The 25,307-nt window shown below is 35.3% G+C and overlaps 1 long non-coding RNA gene across 5 annotated transcripts; it reads left to right on the top strand.

Moving 5' to 3' along the window:
- Window positions 1-874: 874 nt before the first annotated feature.
- On the top strand, window positions 875-25,257 carry LOC133181026 (uncharacterized). 5 transcript variants are annotated; one of them, XR_009720428.1, is made up of 11 exons: window positions 875-1,129; window positions 1,889-2,065; window positions 2,234-2,443; window positions 11,079-11,122; window positions 12,963-13,024; window positions 13,242-13,340; window positions 13,963-13,989; window positions 14,191-14,262; window positions 15,975-16,107; window positions 17,621-17,808; window positions 22,854-25,257. It is a non-coding gene; the product is annotated as an uncharacterized LOC133181026 (long non-coding RNA). The 5 variants fall into 5 exon arrangements; XR_009720427.1 differs by having other exon boundaries at window positions 1,880-2,065; window positions 2,309-2,443; XR_009720425.1 differs by having other exon boundaries at window positions 1,880-2,065.
- Window positions 25,258-25,307: the final 50 nt, after the last annotated feature.

Below are 25,307 nucleotides of genomic sequence, written 5' to 3'. Positions count from 1 at the left end.
AAATTAAATTTGTTTAATTAAGTGTTTGTATTGCTTCAAAGGTGGTTGAGCATACGTACTTTATTCTTACTCATATTTAATTTGGCGGTGAGGAAGCAGTATTTCCGGTTGAACACCGTAACATAAACCGGCTATTGCTCTACGAGCAATGCGCTCGGCTAAAAAGAGAAAGTTTTATAGATGGAATTTTGTTTTTGAAGCTTCAACATCACTTGTTTGCACAGGGTCCGTTCGCCTTATTTATATTGCAGAAATTGAATAATTAACCAATGGATTTTTTAAATAAATTATATGTACATTGGTACATAAATTGCACACGGGAGACAACAGACGAATGCATGTGGTCACACCAATCTAATTAAAATTAGATGTTCTGAATCCGCTACCGCTTCTCAAACATCTAACAACATCCCATTCGGGGTCACGTCAGAGCGACCTTTCGATTACGAATAAACATAAAAATTTTGGCCAATCAGATTCAACCTTCTGTATACAATTCTAAAATTAGTTCCACGGCTACTTCTTTACATTATTGATGCTCAGTAGACTGTCTTACGATGAATTAAAGTAATTTTGGTATAAACTGAGCTATAGTCCGCCAGTCTGGCATTCTTACCTGAATAACGCAAACGAAAATGCACAAACTACTATATATCCCCCACGTCACATTCATATATAGCACGGTCTTTACCATGCATATTTTGTTTACTACGAAACCCCTCGGGCGTTTAGGTTTGGCAGTAAAAAAAGAATCGCATCCGAACTATAAGCCAAGATTTCGACGACGGCGATTTCATTGGGTAATCGAAAGGTCGCTCTGACGTGACCCCGAATGGGATGTTGTTAGATGTTTGAGAAGGTAGAGTCTATTACTTAACCAGTCAAGCAGTTCGGGAAAATTAATTCCGGTATGGTTTCAGTTTTATATTATGTAGCTGAGTACATCGATCCCGAAGTTAGTTTAGCGGCGGGAGAAATAACGTTTGGCATGATTAGCAAGAACTGAAAATGAAACGGAAGTAGAAACGAAGAGGTCACAAAGAAAAATACACCGAAACATTGATGCTACATCGATGAGCTGTGTTATGTGCATTGTATAAGAAAAAAGAAGCGGACTGGCGGCCGGAGGGTGAGGTGTATTTTTATGGTTTATGTTACAAACCCCACTAGAAAACGTAGGCCTAGTATAATCAACATCTACCCCTCTCATTTTTCAATAAAGTTAGCACCCTACACTCTTACACAGCTCCTTATTTTCTTTAGAATTTAGTGAATTTATTCAAAAGTGTGTATATATATATTATAAATGTATAGAAGTTTGAAGACTTTCAGTGCGAGAGTAGGGGAATTATTTTGTAATTTTCGAACGTACAATGTCTTGTATATTTTTAATATGTTGACTGTGCAACCGTAAGGGTGAGCGCAGATACCTATATTCAGTTTTAATTTAGATCTGGCTCTTCAAAGTTATCAAACTGCACGAGACTTTTAGTACGTCTAGACTCTGACGTCATACAACGTCGCTTGTAAGTAGCATTACCAAAACAAAGTCTGAACAGGGCTTATTTTAATAAAGAAGTTTTAATCTACTATTTGTCTGCTATATATCCATCAAATCAACGTGGGTGTATATTTTTTTTTGGAACTTCTTGCTACTGCGAGAACGTTGTTTGTGGGGAGAAGCAATTCGCAAAGCATTATGGGACCACAGGTAACTGTGGAAAAAAATTCATTTGGATCAATTTGCAAAGTCAGAATTTTCTCTTCGCCCAGGCATTGCTTTTAGAGCTCCGAGTGATGAGCGGCGCTTTGCGCTGCTCGCTGCGCTCGCTAATATCTATGCTTTTTCATATGTTAATTTAATATTATAACTGGAAAGGATTGACAGGGAATCAAACTTGGACTCCTGCATAGCTTGTAAGCTGCTCTAATCCACCCATGCCGACATCCCGGTCAGCACAATCCAAACCACTAAGTGTATCTGGTCACCAGCAATTGGACCTGCCTGAGCTTCTTGTGTCTGATCACCAGCAATTGAACTTGCCTATCTGCCATTTTCATCTAGGTTTGTTAACGTCCAAGAAAGTATGAAGTGTACTTAAACTAAACTTATGATCTGGTATTTTCAATAAGATTTTTTTTTAAATTGAATGAGGAAGTTATTGATATTTTGAAGTTATTTTGAGCAGCATATTTCAATCCATTTATTGTGAATAAAAAAGATTTCTTTTAGTTGGAAATGATGTAGTTTACTCAATGGTGTGTAGACTGTCAACATGTGAAACCTACATAGTCTCCTCTGTTAAAGATCACTAATGGTGGATAAACAATGAGTGATGCAGACTGTTCACCAAAAGGGAGTTTTGACACCTGTATGCCTATATTTCTACCAATCACCCTGTTATCTTTTTTGTCATGTTCTTTGGACAGGTAAAATAACAAGGTAATTGTTGAAAATAATTTTAATATGTAATAAAAATAGAACATATATAAACTACATACACAGCATCAATACTCCTTCCTCCTTTTGCACAGTGGCACAGGTGAGCTTTTTTGATCCAAATTTGTCCATTGCATGTGCAATCTAATTAAAATTAGATCCTTTGATCTGCTCACATATGATCCCTACACACTTTGTGTAGCGATCATATGTGAGCTGATCAAAGGATTTAATTTCAATTAGATTGTAGCATGTAGTCATTTACATCATTGATTTTTTGGTTAACTTTTCACAATTTCCTCTTCTTCTCTGAAACTAATTTTAACCAAATTTGGCACAGAGTATCCTTGTGTAAAGATTTAAATGAAGGATCATGCCCCCTTTCAAGTGGAAATAATTAAGAATAAGCAAAAACTTGAGTGTGGTCATTTAGGAATCTTGTTCAGAACAACATATATTCCAGTCAGGGAAGGACATGATAAAGTCAGTTTAGAACCTAGCTTACCCAGACTTAAAGTGACTTCCTTCAGTCAGTTTAGAACCTAACCCAGTCAGGCAGAAACCTAACCCACTTAGGCAGGAACAAGAATTAGTCAGTTCAGATCCAAATCAGTAATGCAGAAACAAAACCCACTCAGGCTAAAAATTGAATAAGTCAGTTTAGAACATTACCCAGTCAGGCAGAATCATAAAACTGTTAGTTAAGAACCTAACCCAGTCGGATAGAAACTTAACTCAGTCAGGCATGAACATAAAACAGTCATATTAGAACCTAACCCAGTCAGGTAGAAACATCAAACACTCAGTTTAAAACCTAACCCAGTCAGGAAGATACATAACCTAGTCAGTAAGAAACATGAATTAGTCAGTTTAGAACCTAACGCAGTCGGAGCGTATCATAAAACATTCATTTTAGAACCTATCCCATTCAGGAAAGTAACCCAGTCAATCAGGGACATAAAACAGTCAGTTCACATCCTAACCCAGTTAGGTATAATCATAAAACAGTCAGTTCAGAAACATGAACAAGTCAATTTAGAACCTAGGCAGAATTGCGTAACATTCAGTTAAGAACCTAACCCAGTCAGGTAGAAACCTTACCCAGTCAGGTAGAAACCTTACCCAGTCAGGAAGAAACCTAAGCCAGTCAGGTAGAAACATAAAACTGGCAGTTTAGAACCTAACCCAGTCAGGATTAAACATAACCCAGTCAGACAGAAACATGAACAAGTCTGTTTAGAACCTAATCCAGTCAGACAGAATCAGAAAACAGTCAGTTTAAAACCCAACCCAGTCAGGTAGAAACATAATCCTTTCAGAAACTGAAATAGTCAGTTCAGAACTTAACCCAGATAGGTAGAAACATAACCCAGTCAGGCAGTAATATGTATAAGACAGTTTAGAACTTAACCCAGTCAGGCAGGGACATGAACAAGTCATTTAAGAACCTAACCCAGTCAAGCTGAATCATGAACCTGTCAGTTTAGAACCAAACCCAGTCAGGCAGAAATATTACCCTGTCAGGCAAAATCATAAAACTATCAGTTTTGAACCCAACCCAGTCAGGAAGAAACCTATCCCAGTCAGACAGAAACATGAACAAGTCAATTTAGAACCTAACCCAGTCAGGCAGAATTGTATAACATTCAGTTAAGAACCTAACCCAATCAGGTAGAAAAATAAACCAGTCAGGTAGAAACATAAATCTGGCAGTTTAGAACCTAACCCAGTCAGGATTAAACATAACCAGGTCAGACAGAAACATGAACAAGTCAGTTTAGAACCTAATCCAGTCAGGCAGAATCAGAAAAAGTCAGCTTAAAACCCAACTCAGTCAGGTATAAACATAATCCAGTCAGAAACATAAAACAGTCAGTTCAGATCTTAACCCAGTCAGGTAGAAACATAACCCAGTCAGGCAGTAATATGAACAAGTCAGTTTAGAACTTAACCCAGTCAGGCAGGAACATGAACAAGTCAGTTAAAAACCTAACCCAGTCAGGCTGAAACATAAAACAGTCAGTTTAGAACCTAACCTAGTCAGGCAGGAACATAGGCAGGTCAAGAACCTAACCCCTAATCCCTAATCCTTGCCCTATGTGCCTCCGGCTGCAACAAGGACTAGGTAGTAGTTAGGTAAGAACCTAACCCAGTGAGGTAGAATTGTAAAACAGTAAGCTTAAAACCTAACCCAGTCAAACAGGAACATAAAACTGTCAGTTTAGAACCTAACCTATTCAGGCAAAAACCTAACCCAGTCAGGTGGAAGCCTATCCCACTCGGGCAAGAACATGAACAAGTCAGTTTAAAACTAACCCAGTTAGGCAGAATCATGAAACAGTCGGTTCAGAACCTTATTCAGTGCGGCAAGATCATAAAACAGTCAGTTTAGAACCTAACCCAGTCAGGCAGAGTCATAAAACAGTCAGTTTAGAACCTAACCCTGTCAGGTAGAAACATAACCAAGTCAAGCAGGAACATGAACAAGTCAGTTTAGAACCCAACCCAGTCAGGCAAAATCATGAAGCAGTCACTTTAAAACCTAACCCATTCAAGTAGAAACCTAACCCAGTCAGGCAGGAACATGAACAAGTCGGTTCAGAACCTAACCCAGTCAGGCAGAATCATGAAACAGTCATTTTAGAACGTAACCCAGTCAGGTAAAAACATAAAACAGTCAGTTTATAACCTATCCCAGTCAGGAAAAAACCTAACCCAGTCAGGCAGAAACATGAAAAAGTCAGATAAGAACCTAATGCAGTCAGGGAGAATCATGAAACAGTCAGTTTAGAACCTAACCCAGTCAGGCAGAGTCATGAAACAGTCAGTTCAGAACCTTAATCAGTGCGGCAGGATCATAAAACCGTCAGTTTAAAACCTTATCCAGTCGGGCAGAATCATAAAACAGTCAGTGTAGAACCTAACCCTGTCAGGTAGAAACCTAACCCAGTCAGGCAGGAAAATGAACAAGTCAGTTTAGAACCCAACCCAGTCAGGCAGAAACATAACCCAGTAAGAAACATAAAACAGTCAGTTCAGAACTTAACCAGTCAGGTAGAAAGATAACCCAGTCGGGCAGTAATATGAACAAGTCAGTTTAGAACTTAACCCAGTCGGGCAGGAATATGAACAAGTCAGTTAAAAACCTAAGCCAGTCAGACTGAATCATAAAACAGTCAGTTTAGAACTTAACCGAGATAGGCAGGAACATAAGTCAGTTAAGAACCTAACAAAGTCAGGTAGAATTGTGAAACAGTAAGCTTAAAATCTAACCCAGTCAGGAAGAAACCTAATTCAGTCAGACAGGAACATAAAACTGTGAGTTCAGAACCTAACCCAGTCAGGTAGAAACCTAACCCAGTCAGGCAGGAATATAAAATATTCAGTTCAGAACCTAACCCAGAAACATAACCCAGTCAGGCAGTAATATGAACAAATCAGTTTAGAACTTGAGCCGGTCAGGCAGGAACATGAACAATTCAGTTAAGAAACCAAGCCAGCGAGGCTGAATCATAAAACAGTCAGTTAAGAACCTAACCCAGTCACATAGAGTTGTAAAACAGTAAGCTTAAAACCTTACCCAGTCAGGTAGAAACCTGACCCAGTCAGACAGGAACATGAACAAGTTAGTTCAAAACCTAACCCAGTCAGGTATAAACCTAACCCTGTCAGGCAGGAACATGAACAAGTCAGTTTAAAACCTAACCCAGTCAGGCAGAATCATAAAATAGCCAGTTTAGAACCCAAACAAGTCAGGTAGAAACTTAACCCACTCAGGCAGAATCATAAAACTATCAGTTTAGAACCTAACCCAGTCAGGAAGAAACTTAACCCAGCCAGGTGGAACCCTAACCCAGTCAGGCAAGAACATGAACAAGTCAGTTTAGAACCTAAACCAGGCAGGCAGAATCAGAAAACAGTCAGCTTAAAACCCAACCCTGTCAGGTAGAAACATAACCCAGTCAGAAACATAAAACAGTTGGTTCAGAACTTAACCCAGTCAGGTAGAAACATAACCCAGTCAGGCAGTAATATGAACAAGTCGGTTAAGAAATTAACCCAGTCAGGCAGGAACATAAACAAGTCAGTTAAGAACCTAACCCAGTCAGGCAGAATCGCGAAACTGTCAGTTTAGAACCTAACCCATTCAGGCAGGAACATAAAACAGTCAGTTTAGAACCTAACCCACTCAGGCAGAATCATAAAACAGTCAGTTTAGAACCTAACCCAGTCAGGAAGAAATTTAACCCAGCCAGGTGGAAATCTAACCCAGTCAGGCAAGAACATGAACAAGTCAGTTTAGAACCTGACCCAGTCGGACAGAATCAGAAAACAGTCAGCTTAAAACCCAACCCTGTCAGGTAGAAACATAACCCATTCAGAAGCATAAAACAGTCGGTTCAGAACTTAACCCAGTCAGGTAGAAACATAACCCAGTCAGGCAGTAATATGAACAAGTCAGTTAAGAAATTAACCCAGTCAGGCAGGAACATAAACAAGTCAGTTAAGAACCTAACCCAGTCAGGCAGAATCACGAAACTGTCAGTTTAGAACCTAACCCAGTCAGGCAGAAACATAAAACAGTCAGTTTAGAACCTAACCCAGTCGGGCAGAATCATGAAACAGTCAGTTTAGAACCTACCCAGTCAGATATAAACATAAAACTGTCGGTTTAGAACCTATCCCAGTCAGGAAAAAATGTAACCTAGTCAGGCAGAAACATGAACAAGTCAGTTCAGAACCTAACCCAGTCAGGCAGAATCATAAAACTGTCAGTTTAGAGCCTAACCCAGTCAGGTAGAAATCTAATCCAGTTAGACAGGAACATGAATAAGTCAGTTTAGAATCAAACCCACTCTAGTTAAAACCTAACCCAGTCAAGCTGGAACAAAACAAGTCAGTTTAGATCCAGACATTCTGAGTTTGAAATTTTGATGTTAAAAGGGGAGTTTCGATAAGGCTGCTCAGCGGCCCACTTTTTCTTAAAAATAAATTTCAATTTATTTTTTCAAAACTAGTTTAGTATTCAAGATAAATATGTTAACTTTTGTTATTTATATTTTAAAAGTTAATATGAGAAGAATTAACACCGTAGCTGATACATACTTAGATGTACACTCAGATTCGTTAACATTAGGCTCATGGGAAAATATAAGAGGGTGGCATTTATAAATCGATGTTTAGAATATGAAGTGCATGAGGGACACTCACCTAAATTTGTTCAGTAATTAGATATACTCTGCACACTAATTTCTTGAAATATGATGAGTGTCGCCTGTGCACTTCATATCCAAAAATTGAAAATTGCATAACATGCATATCTAAAAGTAGAAACTCCTGGTTTCTTGATCTGACTCTGTGTTAAAATACTAAGCCAAAAGTAGCATATTTTGTTGAATTAAAGAAGATTCTCGATTATACATGTATTAACAGTAGAAAACATTATCGTATCCTGTCTTCATTTTGATACTATTTTTGTCGCCAACATATAACGTTAACGCTAACGTCACATTTTTAGCTCACCTCCTCGAAGTTGGGGGAGCTTTTGTAATACCGTCAGCATCGGTGTTCCAGGTAAAAGTTTTTGAAGCAGATTTTTTTTCAAGTATATCTATGCCCTATATTAATCACAGTCACCTGATCTAGCATGTTTCCTTGTCACCAGTAAGGTTTCAAATGCTGGATTTTTGCCAAAGAATGTCCAGGTAAATGTTTTAAAAGCAGGTTCAAGTTTTTGGAGCAGAGCAGCTGTAAGCACTTGTTGATCAGACTTGCTTCATGATGCATCTACAGATGCACACTATTAGATTGCTTTAGATGCTGGATATGACCTACATTTCCTTAATGATAGAGCAGGTTAAAGATTTTGAAGTGTGTCTCATTCTTATGTGACTATAAGCCCTATCATAACCAAACTTGCACTGATGATGCATCTAGGATTGCACACTACCAGACATGGTTCAGATGCTGGAACTGAACAAAAAAGTTTTAAAGCAAGTCCATTCCTTAACGTTATTTATCATGCATAGTTACAAGAAAGTCAAAAATACAAATATTTTTGACTTTCTTGTATAGAAATTCACGCTCCAACATGCTAGAGAAGTGCCCATGTATTTCCGTGTGATTGACATATAGGGAACGTGGATTGTTTTAAGTCTGAATGTCTAGGCGCATATGTCTGCCTGATTAAGGATTAAACACATATCTTTGGCATTTACACGTGTATTTCGAACTGCGCTTTGGTCTAGCAAATCATTTATAATGAATTCTAAAACTCTCTAAATGAGGAGTGACTAGAGTTGGTGAAGCAACTTAAGTATCTATGGAGAGCGGGGAAGCGATAGGAAATTAGTCCTGGCTGGGATTCTCTCAGTTATGCTGAAAACATGATGCAGGCAAATACTTCTAAGTTTCATAATGAAAAGGAAACACTCAATGTATTATAGATTTTTCCATCATTTGGCTATTCACATATTACGAATCATGATAAAATATTTTTGACTGTAATTAATATTATTCATATTATCAAATACATTGCAATATACTGAAGCCGTAGGTGCTAGGTAAAAAAAAAATATTATCTGGCCTGCCATTGAAATATCTGGTGGCTGCCAGAAAAAATTTAGTGGTTTGCCAATCAAGTTGTAGCACCCAATGATGTACCTTAATGCACTTGATTGACAGAGGTACACAGACCAGGTATTTTTAAAGGCGGTGCTTAAAATCTCTGCCTTTAACGACATCTACAACTTCTGTTTGTAGTCAAATCTGGGAGTTTCATGCCTTATTAGCAAGATTACATGTCTACACCTCAAGAAACTTACTTGCCTGCTTCTAGTTATTTATGTGTTGGCCGCCAAATAAGTTTCTGGTCGCTGCCAGTTATTTATGTTTTGGCCGCAGGAAAGCTATTTGGCAGATATATTTTTCTAGTGGCCGCCAAATAATTATGTGGTGGCTGCCAGATAAAATATTTTTCTTACCTTGCACCTACAACGTACCAGCTTACATAGCAATATGATTCTTTTAAATAAACTTCTTATTCATGTATGTATATAAAGTTGCATTTATTTTTTAATCTTTTTACTTCAAAACATTTTATTTAAGGAGGCTGGGGGGTCAACAAATTAACCACAAATTAACCACCAGATTTAACTTTAATTTTTAGATATGATATCTTAAGCTGTCAACTATCATTCGGCAAAGAAAAATTTCAAAAATTTTAGTTTTAAAATTTGATCATTTTCTATATCTTCATATGGAGCTCTTCTTCTAAAGGAGATCAATATAGTCTAAAAATGGCCACAACCCCCCAGCCTCTTTAATTTCAATTTTATGATATTAAGGTATATTTTTATAAAATATGTAGTTGTATAATCTCATTGATGAAAATGTATTGCATATCCCTGTATATGACGTTTTTACGTTTACCTATCTCATGTCCATATATCTTTTCATTTGCATTTTTCGTATGGGAAAATGTTAAATATTGATTGTAAAGTTTACATATAAACTGTCGATTAATTATGATGTTAAAACTTTCTATATATGTTTATGTTTTATAAGATCAATTCGTCCTCTTTTAAAGAAAAGTAACATTTAACACACCAGAAAAATATCGCACCTTAAAAAAAAAATATTCGCGTAAGGTAAATACCATTTTCCGTAAAAAAAATTGTTGAAATTGGTTAATTTATGTCTTTATTCATATTTACCCTATTTCATTTATTATTTTGACGATTTAAAAAATCCACTTTCCCCCTATAAAAATGTCTACTCCAAAAATATACAAAAGGGGGTATACTTAAATTTTCAATTATCACGTGACCGGAAAATGCTTCACATAAATTATTTTCATATTTTTTGGACGATAAGGAGTTTTTCTACAAAATATAAAAAATTTCAGAAAATTTCGTGAGGGGCCGAAAAACCGCCTTATCGAAACTCCCCCTTTGTTTTTATTATTGTTTGGTTGATGAAGTAATGTTCCTAGTTTCATATTTTACTTCACTGGAATTTTTGCAAATGAAAGAACAATTTTAAAAATGTGTTTGATAACCCCAAAAAACTGCACCAGATATACTCAAAGATTTTTATTGTATTTTATAATCGTCTATACTTATTTTAAATTCTTTGTCATTGCAAGAAATCATTTGCAATTCTGTAAATGAGTATAATTTCTGTGAATTCAAATTACCATAGAAGCAGAATTTTTAGGGAGGATTCAATTTTGGCATTTTTAGTGAGGGAACTGAGATTGCTAAAATTGAATATTGCTAACAATTTATTCTATTTTGGCTGTTATAGCTTTCTCTCTTGATATTACAAAATCACTTAAATTACTTCTTGCTAAAAATTTGGGGGTAAATTTCTAAATTGGCATCTCACTAAGATTTCCACTTATACAGTATTTTTTTGTTAAAAACAAGTACATGTATTTGGTGGTTTATTTTCTTAGAATATTGAAATGCTTTCATAATGGGCATATACATGTTCATATATCTCTTAAGAAGGTCATTATTTTTTTTCAGATCTGCTCTTTTGATGAAAACTGTGAAAAAAGATCCCATTTCATAAAATTCTAAGATGTTAAAATGTAGTACAACACCTAAAATGAAAATTTTGTGCATTTTTCCAGGTAAAACAAGTAGAAAGAAAAGGCTGGAGCAAAGATGAGAAAAGGTAGGTTAACATAGTTGTCATTTGATAAAATCAAAAGATGCTATTTAGTACCAGGGATGGGGTAATGGTAATGTGTAATGGTAATTGACTGTAATTAATTAAGAATTTTTATGTAATTGAAAGTAATGTGTAATTGACCCAATTTTCAATTACATGTAATTGTAATTTAATTAATTACTTTTGAGAAAAGCATGTAATTCACAATTACTTTTCAATTACATTCAATTACACCTGTGTTTAATAAATGAGAAATAGCCTCCACCCCTTCAAATCCCATACACTTTATTCAAGAAAGGTTAACTGATTTATTTTTACAAAATGTTCTATAATAATTTTTTTTAATCATATATTTCCTTTATTTAGTGAATTGCTGTTTCCTCTTTAAAAAGCATTTTCTTCAAAACTTTTTAATCATATTTATCTCTTTGTTTATAATGTAAAAATAAAATAAATAATTTCCATTAAGTTGTGTATGAATTGACACTTAAAATATCTAGTCCATTGGCTTCTAATTCTTTGTTTGCCATACCTACAGCTTGTCTTAGAAGTGATTAACAGGTGCTAAGTAGTGCCCTAGGGTCATGTTCATATTGACACTAAACTTAAATAGAGATTTTACACTCATTTTGACTAGTATATACCTAATGGTAGTTTTGTACACATACATTGACTATGTCTTCCCACAAATCTTTTTTGTAATATATAATTTGGTGTTATAACACCAATATTTATAATATATTAAAAATTTGTGGGAAGACAGTAGTTTGACACACAATATGTCAAATATAACATTTTGAGATATATTGCTTAGGATGATAAAAAAGCAGGAAACAAGGCAAAATGCACCCATTGTTTTCCATAAATATATCAGAAAGCTTTAAAAATGGACACATGAATTAATGTAAAACAGCATCCGGGTCCTGTAAAAGGACCATGTCCCAGTTGAAAATTGGCTCTCTTTTTTTCCCTAAATTGAGGTAACGATTCCCAACTGATGACCAAATTCAATTTTTTGATGCTGTTTATATATAGAAATAACATGTTTTGAAATTTTAATCATTTTTAAAGATATATATTATGTGTATATAGGGAACAAGTCCACTATTTAACTCTTTAATCAAAAAATAAATAAAATTCAACAACATTTCCCAATTTTGCCACTTTTCTATGAAAAATTTACAATTAAAAGGGTACAGGACCCTGGACCAAAAAGGGTCAATAATATTTATAATAAGCCCTGAAACTTGCTATTAGTCAGTATTTACCGGTAAGTATTCATGTCACAAATGCCCCAGTGTAAAATATCTTCATTGTGGCAGAAAAATCTGATGGATGTAGGTTAGGGGACACAATTTTTAAAAAATTCATAACATCTAAACAATGTTTACTTCATGTAAAAAAAAAGTTACTAAATGTATATGAATATAAATGAATGTTCATGACTATTTATCATTGTTTATTTTTATACGTTTTTTCCTAATGTAATTTGTAATTTAATTAATTACATTTGCAAAGTAATTGTAATTTAATTAATTACATTTCAAAATCCTTGTAATGGTAATGGTAATTTAATTGAAGGTTTTGGGCGAGTAATTGTAATCAGTACCCACCCATCCCCTCCCCTTAAAGCAAATAGACTTAAAAGGGACAAAAGACTGTAATCACTTTGTTTGTATGTTTTGATATACATGTATGTCCTGAACATGTCTTTTAGCTGATAAACTAATTTGACTGAGTTCAAAAACATTCCTGCATTTTATCTGTATAAGAGATTTTAAAAATTGATGAACAGATCTGATTCAGACTTTTTGCTTAGACTGTACTTCCCATCTTTTGACAGCACCATATGCCAAGGGTTTGTAAGGAGAGTAGCAGATCAGAAACCTTTGACTAGAGAAGATGGTATTTGTTGTGACAAGACCTTTCTTTGAATACAAACACTTTTTGAACTCTTCACTTTAACCTTGTAGACCTCAACCTAAATTTGAAAAATCCAAACCTTTGTCTTGAACTGCCATAGGGGACAACAATGTTTCACAAACACATCTTGTTATTTCATATAAATATCATTTGCTTTCCTTTCAACTTAAAATTATGCAATAGTTTGTCATAATTACAGTGAATGGAGACAGATTCTGATGATGCCATCATTGGGAGGCAGGATGACTATAAGACACTAATTCCTCATCCATAAAGATTTCTACAAGTGGTTCATTTGGTAGGTTAGACTGGCATACCAACAAACTTAGATGGTGTGATAGAATCACTTTTTCCCCCAGAGAATACATTGTTTTACATTTCTTGGACACTCCTCAGCATAATAATTAATCATATTTAAAGAAAACACTACCAATTCTACAATGTGACAACAAATGTTCAAAAGGCAGTAAACTGAATATTTTTTGCTCACCTCAACAAAGTCGAGATGAGCTTTTGCTTTAGAAGTGTGTTGACATCCCAGTAAAAGTTTTATGGGCAAGTTCATTCCCAAGTAACTTTAAGCGTAGAGCTTATAGTTACTTGGGAATGAACTTGCCCATAAAACTTTTACAAAGTACCAAAGTTTCAAGTAACTATAAGCTCTACCTGTACAAAAAGTTGCATGGATGATGCTTCTGACTTAAGTGGATGATAAGACATTTATTTTCAGGATGATTATTTTGGACATTCCCAAGAAACTATAATTCCTAACTAGACCAAACTTGTATGGTAAGGCATGTAGATGTGCACACTACTAGAACATTCAATTTATGATAGACATTGCCTTCACTCATAGATAATATTCTTCTGAGGAGAACTTTAAGAAAAGTGATTTTGATGTTATGCACTTATATTTTCAGAAATGAATACAGATTTCATTACAAGACGTGAGTATGTTCAAAGGAAACAGCCAATCAAAATGAACTTAGTCAGTTGTAGTTGTATATATAACGAGAGACAATTTATTTTTATTTTTTCATTTTTGGCATCTTATTTTAGGCCTACAGTATTAATTTTGGACTCATGAGCTAAGAATATCATATCTTTAGCAGAATTGTCCCACTTAATTAAAGGGAACTTTTTTTTAGGTGTGCATGGTGCAACATCCTGGATGGTGTGTAGTATGTTTGTTAACATGTGAAGCCTACGTGTATTTCAGGGTAGATATGTTTACTGTTAATTACTGTCGGGTGTATTTTTTCTGGTCTCAATTTTTAAGTCACCTGAGTCACTCAGGTGACCTATAGCTATCCGTTTTTGTCTGTCATCGTGCAATGTGTGTTAACATTTGAACATTTTTAGCTTCTTCTCTGAAACCGCTCAACCAATTTCAACCAAATTTGGCATATAGCATTCTATGGGTGAAGGGGAACAAAAAATTTGAATTTCATGGTCCCTGCCCCCCTGGGGCCTAAGGGGTGGGGCTAAAACCACCAAAATTAATGCAATCTTTAAAAATCTTCTTCTTTATTCCTGGACATCAAGCAGTCAAACTGTTAGCATGATTGTAATAAGCATTGAGCCCTCTACCAAAATTATGAAATTCATGGCCCCAGGGTCAGGGGTTCTGGTGCTAGGGTGGGGCTTTATAGATCATCTAGTGAAAGTGCATTATTTCTTTGAAAATCTTTTTCTCTGCTCCTGGATATTAAATAAACCAACTAAGTACATAATTATGATGAGCAAGAGTGCCTCTTCCAAAATTGTGAATTTCATGGCCCAAGGGTCAGCGGTTCTGGTGTTAGGTTGGGGCTCTATTGATTATATAGTGAAAATGCATTAATTCTTTGAAAATCTTTTTTTCTGCTCCTGGGTATTAAATAAAGTAACTACGTACATAGTTATGATGAGCAAGAGTGCCTCTTCCAAAATTGTGAATTTCATGGCCCCAGGGTTAGGGGTTCTGGTGTTAGGGCGGGGCTATATTGATTATATAGTGAAAATGCATTAATTCTTTGAAAATCTTCTTCTCTGCTCCTTGGTATTAAATAAAGTATTTAAGAACATAGTTATGGTGAACATGGCTGCCTTTTTAGAAATTATGAATTTCATGGCCCCAGGGTTAGGGGTTCTGGTGTTAGGGCGGGGCTCTATTGATTATATAGTAAAATTGCATTAGTTCTTTGAAAATCTTCTCTGCTCTTGGATTTTAAATAAACTAACTTGGTGCATAGTTATGACAAGCATGGTTGCCTTTTCCAGAATTGTGAATTTCATGGCCCCTGGATCAGGGGTTCTAGTGTAAGGGCGGGGCTATATTGATTATATAGGGAAAATGCATAAATTTTTTCAAAATTTTCTTCTCTACTCCTGGGTATTTTTCAAACAAAGGAAGTGCATGGTTACAAGGAAGAATGCCTCTTCCAAAATTGTGAAATTCATGGCCCCAGGTAGACTTGGAAATAATAGATGAATAATATTGAGACAAAAATAACTTATCCTTTTTAATTGTTCTTCAAAGGCCAAGAGAGGCCAATGTGAGAAGTAAAAATATGGGGTTAAAAAATAGACAGTTTGTTGATATTCTGCATGGTAATAGTGATAAATGGGGGACAGATAGATACTAGACCAATTATTTTGTTGATGCAAATCATACTATTTTCTTGCTTTTGGGCAACAGAGCTTCATTTATCAGTTTATGGATCCTCCAAATTGTTGTATTGTACTCAGGTGACCGTTAAGGCCCTTGGGCCTCTTGTTTGTTTAAGCATTAATCTTTATTTTCTCTTTCATTGATTATCTGCTTAGAGTCTTAATTAATTAATTAATTTAATTGAAGCTATATAGTAACATGTAGTGAAATTATTTCATTGTGTCGGACCTAAAGAGTAACAGGTAACTCTCATTTTGACTACAATTTCTCTGATTTCAGGAGTTGTCTCCCATGTTTAAGATCAGTAATGGCGGATATACAATGCAGTATGCTGTCTGGTCATCAACAGAGAGTTTTGACACCCGTATTTCTACCAATCACCTCTGTAACCTTTGTTGTATTCATCAGATAGGTAAGAAAAACAAGATAATTAATTAAAATAATTTTAATAAGATAAAATTAAAACAGTTTTACATGTATGGACTCCCTCATATAAGAAAATGTCACATTTTACTCATACAATTATACATCATTTACATTTCCACATTTTCCCCATTTACACAGTTGAATAGAATCAGTGCATAATAAAACATAACAACAATTATTATATAGTCTATAAATTTACAAATTATTTATTAATTACAAAATTCATACATTTAAATTAAATACACAGCATCAATGCCCCCCACTCCCCTCCCTCCCCCCCTCCCTTTTCACACAACTTCCTTTTTAATATTGAATCTGTTACTGATTTACTGTAAGTGTCTTTAGATTTTTAGCTCACCTCAAAGAAGTTGGGGGAGCTTATGTGATACCTCCGGCGTCCCAGGTTATAGTTTTTGCAGCAGTTTTCTTTTTCAGCACTTCTATGCCTTACATAAATCAGAGTTGCATGGAAGATGTTTATAGTGTGTTTCTTTGTACCAGTCAAGGTTTCAGATGCTTCAATTTCAGCTAAAAGATGACCAGGTTAATGTTTTTAAAGCAGGTTGAAGATTTTGGAGCAGGTTAAAGTTTTTGGGGCAGGTCTCATTTCCAAGTAACTATAAGCCCTATCGTGACCAAACTTGCATGGATGATACATCTTAGGATGCTAACTACCACCCTTCTTTAGATGCTGGATCTGACCTACATTTTCCAGATGAGTGACCAGGTTAAAGTTTATAGAACAGGTTCATTCTAAAGTAACTATAGACCCATGTTGACCAGACTTGCATGGATGATACATCTAAGGATGCACACTACCAGGCTAGCTTCGGATACTGGATCTGACCTACGTTTTCCAGATGGGTGACCAGGTTAAAGTTTTTGGAGTAGGATCATTCTAAAGTAACTATTTGCTGTACCTTGACCCGACTTGCATGGATGATACATCTAAGGATGCACACTACTGGACTTGCTTCAGATGCTTGATTTGATCTACATATTCCAGATGAGTGACCAGGTTAAAGTTTTTGGTTCAGGTCCATTACCAAGAATCTATAAGGCCTTTCTGAACCGAACTTGCAAGGATGATGCATCAAGGGATGAACATTCTCAAACTTGCTTCAGATGCTGGATTTCTGGATAATTGGCAAGTTAAAAGTTCTTAGATTAGTCCATTCCCAAGTAACTGTAAAGCCCTATCAGAGCAAAATTGCATAAATGTTGCATCTAGGGATGCACACTACTAGGTTATTTGTTTAGTGTGGGACTTTGCCTTACACAAACATTCATTGAGTTGAGTTATGTAATCTTTGATTACCTATGTTTTATTGTAGAGCTGATATCTTTTAGATCTACAGTATTTTCTTTGAGATATATACAGTACATGCATTTTAACAGTTTTGGATTTTTCGCAGTTTTGCATTTCTTCTGTTGTCTTTGAGAGTCAAAGAAATGATGCAAGTCTTTAAGGTTTTCAATGACATGTCCTTGTTTTTCAGATTCACCAGATGCAGCTGCTCCATCTCCATCACTGGTGAAATGGGAAATGACTAGTGGACGGTCATCACTTTGTAACTCACCATTTTGCAGCCCATCTCTTCTCATCTTCAGTGGTGGCCTCTGGAGGAATGGTTGCAGTGCAGTCTTCGTGTCTTAGGCAGATAACTTCCTTTCCTTTGCTTCTCAGGTGTCTGCCTTTCTTGCATAGTTTATTCCCACACAACACTGCCACAACATTTTTCCTCTGAGTAACATTTTCACTTGTGGTATAAGTCACATTGGTGGCAGCTTGGAATGGGGTTATTCCAATGGCACTGAAGGTGGCATTATTATATCTGGCATGTCCTTCCGCTCTGATGTGGTATCAGGAAGTCCACAATTTTCATTAAGTTCTTGAATGTTCTGCCTTATTTTTTTCAGGGCGGGGTCACAACAGGGGAACAATTTTTACATAGGTATATATAGGAAAACTCATTAAAGAATATTCATCTTAAGCACAGCTTAGCCATGGGGCCACAACAGGGGATCAAATTTATAAATAGAAATATATAGGAAATATCTTTAAAAATCTTCTCAAGAACAGCAAACTAATGATCAGTCATATTTATATTGAATTATCCTCAGGTTGTGTAGGTTGAAGTTTGCTCAAATCATGACCACGGGGTGTAGAGTGGGGCAGAAGTGGGGGAAGCATCCTCAGGTAGTGTAGATTGAAGTTTGTTCAATTCATGATCTCCTGGGGTAGGATGGGACCACAAAAAATGATCAAAGTTTTAAGGAAGAGGGATCTAATTCAATTACCTCCTGAATTAATTATTTCACACTAATATCTCTATTTAGCATTAACTCATATCAGCTGGAGGCTCAAGTGAGCTCTTTCTGATCAAAATTTGTGCATTTGTCCATCTCCTTCATAATTTTTCACATTTTCACCTTCTTTTCTAGAACCACTGTGTCAATTTCAAACAAACTTCGTACAAAGCATGCTTTGGTAAAGGAAATTCATTCTGACGAAGGACCACATCTCTTCCCAGCAGAGATAATTAAGAAACAGTAAAAATTTGGTATGATCGTTCAAATGTTCTTAAGAACCACTAGGCTTGAAAATACGAAACCCAAGTAAAAGCTTCCTGACATAGAATAAAATAAGTTTTATACAATTCATGTCCCTGGGAGTATGGTGGGGCAAGTGCGGGCAATCAGAGTTTTACATGGGAATACATAGGGAAAATCTTATTTTGTATTAAGAACAGCAAAGGCATGATTAGTCATATTGACAATAAAGCACCCACAACAACTTTTTTAGATTCAAGTTTTTCAAAGCATGATGCCTGGGGGTAGGGTGGGAACACAGTAGAGGATGAAAGTATTACCTACAAATATATAGGAAAAATCTGTATAAATCTTCTCAAGCAAAGTCATGATTAGTCATGATTACATGGAAGCATCCTCGGGTGTGTAATTTCAAGTTTGTTAATCATGACTCTTGGGAAAAGGGTGGGGCTACAATATGATATCAAATTTTAAGTAGGAATATGTACAGGAAAAAGAATCTGTTGATGAAGAAGGGTTGTATTCCTCAGATGAGCATTGTGGCTCATGGGCCTCTTGTTTTATATTGTACTGATTATATGTAGCTATAGTGCATAAAAGGTCATGTTTACAATCAAGAAGCCTATCATGCAACTAAAGGAGTTTATATTAGGATTAGACAAAAGAGTAGATCTATTCAAATTTGTTCAAACTGTGGTCCCAGAATTTAGGATCAGGAAAGATTTGACACAGGAATACATATATATAGGAAAAATACTTATAAATCTTTTTTTTTCTTAAGAGCAGCTTGGCTTTGTTAAGGAAGTCTAATAAGCAAGGATCCTCAAGTAGTGCAGTTTCAAATTTATGCAAATCATGACCCCCATATAGGATAAGACCGCATTAGGAGACAAGTTATGTACAAAGAAATATATTTTTAGGTCACCTGAGTCACTTTTCTGTGGATGTGTGTCATTTGTTGGTCATAAACTATAGGTCTTTTTTTAAGCTTTTTCTCTTGAACCTTTGAACCAATTTCAACTAATTTTGGAATAGCATTAATAAGTGAAGGGGTACAAAAATGTTGAATTTCATGGTCACTCCCCCCCTCCCCCTGGGGACTGAGGGGTGGAGTTTAAACCATCAAAATTAGTGCTATCTTTCAAAATCTTCATCATAACTCCTGGACATCTGGCAGTCAAACTGTTGGCATGATTGTAATAAGCACTGAGCCCTTACCAAAACTTTGAAATTCATGAAGGAGGGTTAGGGATTCTGGAGTTAGGGCAGAGCTCTAATGATCATATAATGAAAATGGATAAATTCTTTTTAAAAACCTTCTCCTCTCTGTATAACTTATCAGGTAAACTAGGTGCATGGTTCTAATAAGCAAGGGCACCTCTACTTAAATTGTAAAATTCTTGGCCCCAGGCCCTGGGGATCTGATGTTAGGGTGGGGCTTTATTGATGCTTGTGTGCCAGTATGTGTTTCTTTGAAAATCTTCTTTGCTCTTGGGTAATCTAAGTATAAGTGGCTCCAAAGTCAGGGGTTCTGGTGTCAGGGTGAGGTTTTACTGGGTATTTAGCACATGAATTTAGTGCTTGATGAGCAAGAAACTTCTTTTAAAATTGTTAAATGTGGTGCTCCAAGGTCAATAGTTCTGGTGTTTTGGGGGCCTATTAAAGTATATATATATGCAATATATCTTTGGAAATTTTCATTTCTGCACCTGGATATTGAGCTAACCAAAAATAAAAGCATAGTTATGATGAGCAAAGGTGCCTCTTTCAAAATGGTGAATTTCATGGCCCAATCTAGGTCAGAGTGTTTAGGTGTTCTTTAGGTAAGATAGTGAAATGCATAAATTTTCTAAATATCTTCTTCTTTACCTAGTGGTATTAAGCAGACAAATGAATGGTATGGTTATGTTGAGCAAGGATACCTCTTTTAAAGTTATGAAAATAATAGCCCCCTGAGTCAGGTCTTTTGGTGTTTATGTGAGGCTGTGTGGAATCTGAACATCGTTATTTCTTTGAAAATCTTCATCTATGCTCCTGAGCAACTAGGAGACAAAAAGAGTACAAAGTTGTGTTGAGCAAGGGCATTTTTAACAAATGTTTTAAATTTTGGAACACTTGGTCAAGTGTCCGGGTTTGGGGCAGGGCTTGAACTGGGCTTCATTAATTTATATTCTACTGAGAGAAATTATTCCCCTCTGCTATTCACCTATGATAATATATCATTGTAAATGATGTAATTGAAATTGAATGAGATACTTATACAAGAAATGTCATAGAATATAATACAAAAAGTAATTTCTTAGTTTTTAGCTCAACTCAACGAAATTGGGGAACCTTATGTGATACCCTCAGCATTGGTGTTTGTGTCCCAGGTTAAGTTTTTGGAGCAGAGTTCTTTTTAACTATGAAAATGAAGAACTGGAAAGGATCTTGATTGATTTTTCTTGGTAAGTTTGGAAGTTTATTCCTTCTGATACATTTATGCAGTAGATGTCCTGTCCTGTTCTATTTAAGAACATCCAAGAAAATTATAGAAGTTCAGGACTTTTCCTTACATATACTTCTTAGCTCACCTGACCTGAAAGCTCAAGTGAGCTTTTTCGATCACATTTTATCTGTAGTCTGTCTGTCTTCTGTCCGTAAACATTTCACATTTTCGACTTCTCTTCCAGAACCATTGGGCCAATTTCAACCAAACTTGCCACTAAGCATCCTAGGGTAAAGGGGATTCAAGTTTGATCAAATGAAGGGCCATGTCCTCTTTCAAGGGAAGATATTTCAGAAAAAGTGAAAATGTGGTGGCATCTTTAAAATTCTTCTTCTCAAGAACCACTTGACCAAAAAAGTTCAAACTTATAGGAAACTTTCTTTACATAGTTTATATTCAAGTTTGTTCAAATGATAATCCCCGGGGGTAGAATGAATCTTTAAAAATAACCGGTATTCTTTTCAAGAACATTAAAGCCATTATCAGTCATATTGATTTGGAAGCATCCTCAGGTAGTGTAGATTCAAGTTTGTTCAAATGATAACCCCTGGGGTTAGGCCAGGGTTGGGCCACAATGGGGAATCAAATACTATTCAATACTAAACTGATTTGTGCTTTTTCTTAGCCAATGTGCTCAGATGAGCAATGTGGCCCATGGGTCTCTTGTATTTGGTATCAAAGGAAAGCAGACACAAATATATATATATATATATATATATATATATATATATATATATATATATATATATATATATATATATATATATATAAATTTAAATACAAGTTTGTTAATTTTTAATTGTTAATTTGTTAAACCCCAAAGCTGTTTTTATCGCTTTTTATGAATGTATGTAAACATGGAGACATGGAGTCCAACAGAAATGATTTTTGGTACTAAATTTATTTATTAAATTAACACAAATGACGCAATTAATACATCAAAATTACAGATAGTTTACAGTTCTTGTTTAGGATCTATTTCATCAATGCAAAAGGAGGACAATCTGTTATGCAGATTTGTGATGATTAGACTAGCGAAAGAGAAGGAACGGATGTTGTTTGGATCGCTAGTCTAATATTTTTTCATATGTTGGTTGTTTCCCCTGTATACACTAAACTTACTATGGAAACTGACTTTAAACATTTTTTTAAATCTTTACTCATTTTGAAATGGGTAGGGGCATTTCTATGCATGTCCGATTTCGCCGCCGTATATTAACTAAATTATGTAAAAATGATTTGAAGATAATAGTCCATATTAAACAATGTTCACTGAAAAACAATCATGGAAGCCAAAAAAAATTAAGGACCACAATAGGTGAGAACAGCTGTGTACCAGGTGATTGGTCACTAATTACTGTATATACACAGCCATAGGCTATATTGGGTGTTTACATGTGTAGATGATGACACGCTAATTACCCATATGCATATTTAAGTTATTTTTTGATAAGTTTTTGAAAAAATATGTCCATTGAAATAAGAAAAAATACATATCCGAGTAACCGAGTACCATTTTTAGTATTCGATATTCGGACGTTCGATCGAGTACCCAGTTAACAGGGTACTCGTTGACATCCCTAATATATATATATATATATATATATATATATATATATATATATATATATATATATATATATATATATATATAGAATATTATTATATTGAAATTTTTCCTTTTTTTTCAGAATGAGACACAAGTGCCTTCCATTTGTGATACTAAAGGAAGCTGTTACAAATTTAGTTTGCCACAGTACTGGCCTGACATATGAGGACAGGAATAAAAGATGTTTTAAAATAGAAATGTCTATAATTTAACTTATAAGTATGATTAACTAAGATCACAAACAACAAATCAGTTGCATTGCAAATGTACATATAGCATGTTTGCACTTACGAGGGAATATTCACTCCCTTTCAGTGAAAGTGTTGGCATGCAGGTCAATTATTGTCACCAAATCATCTGTCATATTCTCTGCATGCAGCTGTAGAATTTGATCAGAAAGATTAGCTACACTATTCTATGTATAAGTCTTATGTATAAATCTAAGACATTTTGGTTTCTAGTCACCAGTCTATATTTATAATCATTGTAGTGTAAAAAAATTCAGGTCCATAAGTCGATTGAGACTTCATGTTTTAGTGAAATGTTTTGTTTATTTATTGCCAACTCGCTGTAAATCAAATGTAGTTAAAAATTTCAGCACTTTCATTGTGTTTATGCAATTTATTGTTCTTCAATGTCAGTGACATGTATATCATTTTATGATGCACAATCAGTATTATTGTACTAGATTTATACTTGTCTCTTATTGATCTGCATTTTTTGGGGCTAATTAATGTTTAAATCCTACTGTGAACGTCTTCTTTTCACTTGGTGCCAGTGCTTGAAAGAAACCAGCCTGTCAATAATTTTTAAGAAGATGCTGAGATTAGCTTTACATCGTAAAACAAACTGAACACTGTATATAGTATAGCATATCATTGTTAAAGATGTATGTGTGCATGTGTGTTGTATTGTAGATATAATTCTTGTATTACATCATGTATATTTCATAGAAGATTTTGTTAGAAGCTCTGTTTTCATAATTTAATTATTTTCATGTACATAAAGACTTTGATCGTTTGTTTGTTTGTTTGTTGTTTAACGTCCCTCTTGAGAATTTTTCACTGATATGGAGACGCCACCACTTGCTGGTGGAGAGCTGCAAATTTTGACCTATACTCAGCACTCGGGGCCATTGAGCAGTGAGGGATCTTTTTTGTGTCAGCACCTACTGTATCACAGGACCTTGGTTTATACAGTCTCATCCGAAGGACTGGTATCCACGTCCCACAGTGGGATTCGAACCCATGACGTAAGGATCAACTCCTTACTTTGTGACTCTAGAGCGGACGCTCTTACTACTGTGCCACATGGGCAACTTTGTTCAAGGAAATTGGCTGAAGCATTTAACACGAAATTCTACTGATTTTAGGCCTATATAATCCATTCTAATGAAAGATCTAGAAGTGTACACAGAGAACATTGTGCTGTAGATTTTATTATTATACCTCTACTGTTATTACTCTATATAAAATTAATACCATAAAACTGTCTATTTCCCTGAGAAGATACTATTTCCCTCATCTGAGGACTACTCCCTGAAAAATCGGAGCTACTCCCTGGGACTACTCCCTCATGAATATTAATAATTTAACCAATTAAAATGAACAGTGGGCGGAGCATTCAAGGAATCTCGAGTCTGTGACGTAATGTTATTAGCAATGTAAGTATGACGTCAAAACATTTCGACATGCGATGTCAAAATCATACTGAAATATTCTAGCAAAATGAAGGCAACAATAATCCTTCGAAGTGTCAGTGAAATTATTTTATATTTTTTTTTAATAATTCTATTTTCCTCGGTATTGATGCATTAGTTATCTTACAATATTTTTGATCATATGCAATTGTGATTATTTAAATACCTCTGTATTGTTTTTAAAAATGTCTGAGTCTCTAGTTTAATAAATCTCCCATGATTGTTTCGGTATAATAAAACAGTTATGGAATGGGTACTTGGGAAATATCAAATTTATGGTTCCCCTCGGTAGGAAACTGTTTCCCTCGGCGGCTTCGCTGCCTCGGGAAATAGTTTCCTCCCTTGGGGAACCATAAATTTGCTATTTCCCTCATACCCATTCCATAACTGTATAATATTATGTTGTTTATTATTTGAAGAATTTGATGTAACCTCAGTCACATTACTACATGTTTGTTAGATTATATTTTGCTTCATTAAGAACCTAGACTGGGGGATTAAGGGAACTCTAAGTACAGTTGAACTTCAGTATTTTGAACACTGATATCTCAAATACCATGGATAATTCAAAGTGATTTGGAAGTTTCAGTCACTTTTTTGTATTTATATTTCATCATTGGTCTCTCAATTCCTCCAAGTTTCTTCTCAGTTCCGTTGAGTCCGAGGTATCAAAGTTTGACTGTAATTTCATTGTTTTAGGCCTTTATAATTCACTTGATGAATGATGTAGTAATGTACACAGAGAATACAAAACGGATTGAAAGCAATAAAGTTATGAACTTCTGTAGATTTTCTTGTGTTCATTTTCAGTTCAAATTAAAGAAAAAGGTGGTGATT

The sequence above is a fragment of the Saccostrea echinata genome, unplaced genomic scaffold (assembly GCF_033153115.1).
Source record: "Saccostrea echinata isolate AGI-Se365-2 ecotype Australia unplaced genomic scaffold, CSIRO_AGI_Sech_v1 ptg000008l, whole genome shotgun sequence".
Classification (NCBI taxonomy): domain Eukaryota; kingdom Metazoa; phylum Mollusca; class Bivalvia; order Ostreida; family Ostreidae; genus Saccostrea; species Saccostrea echinata.
Note: the sequence above shows the minus strand (reverse complement) of the source record. Positions and strands in the feature narration are given on the sequence as shown.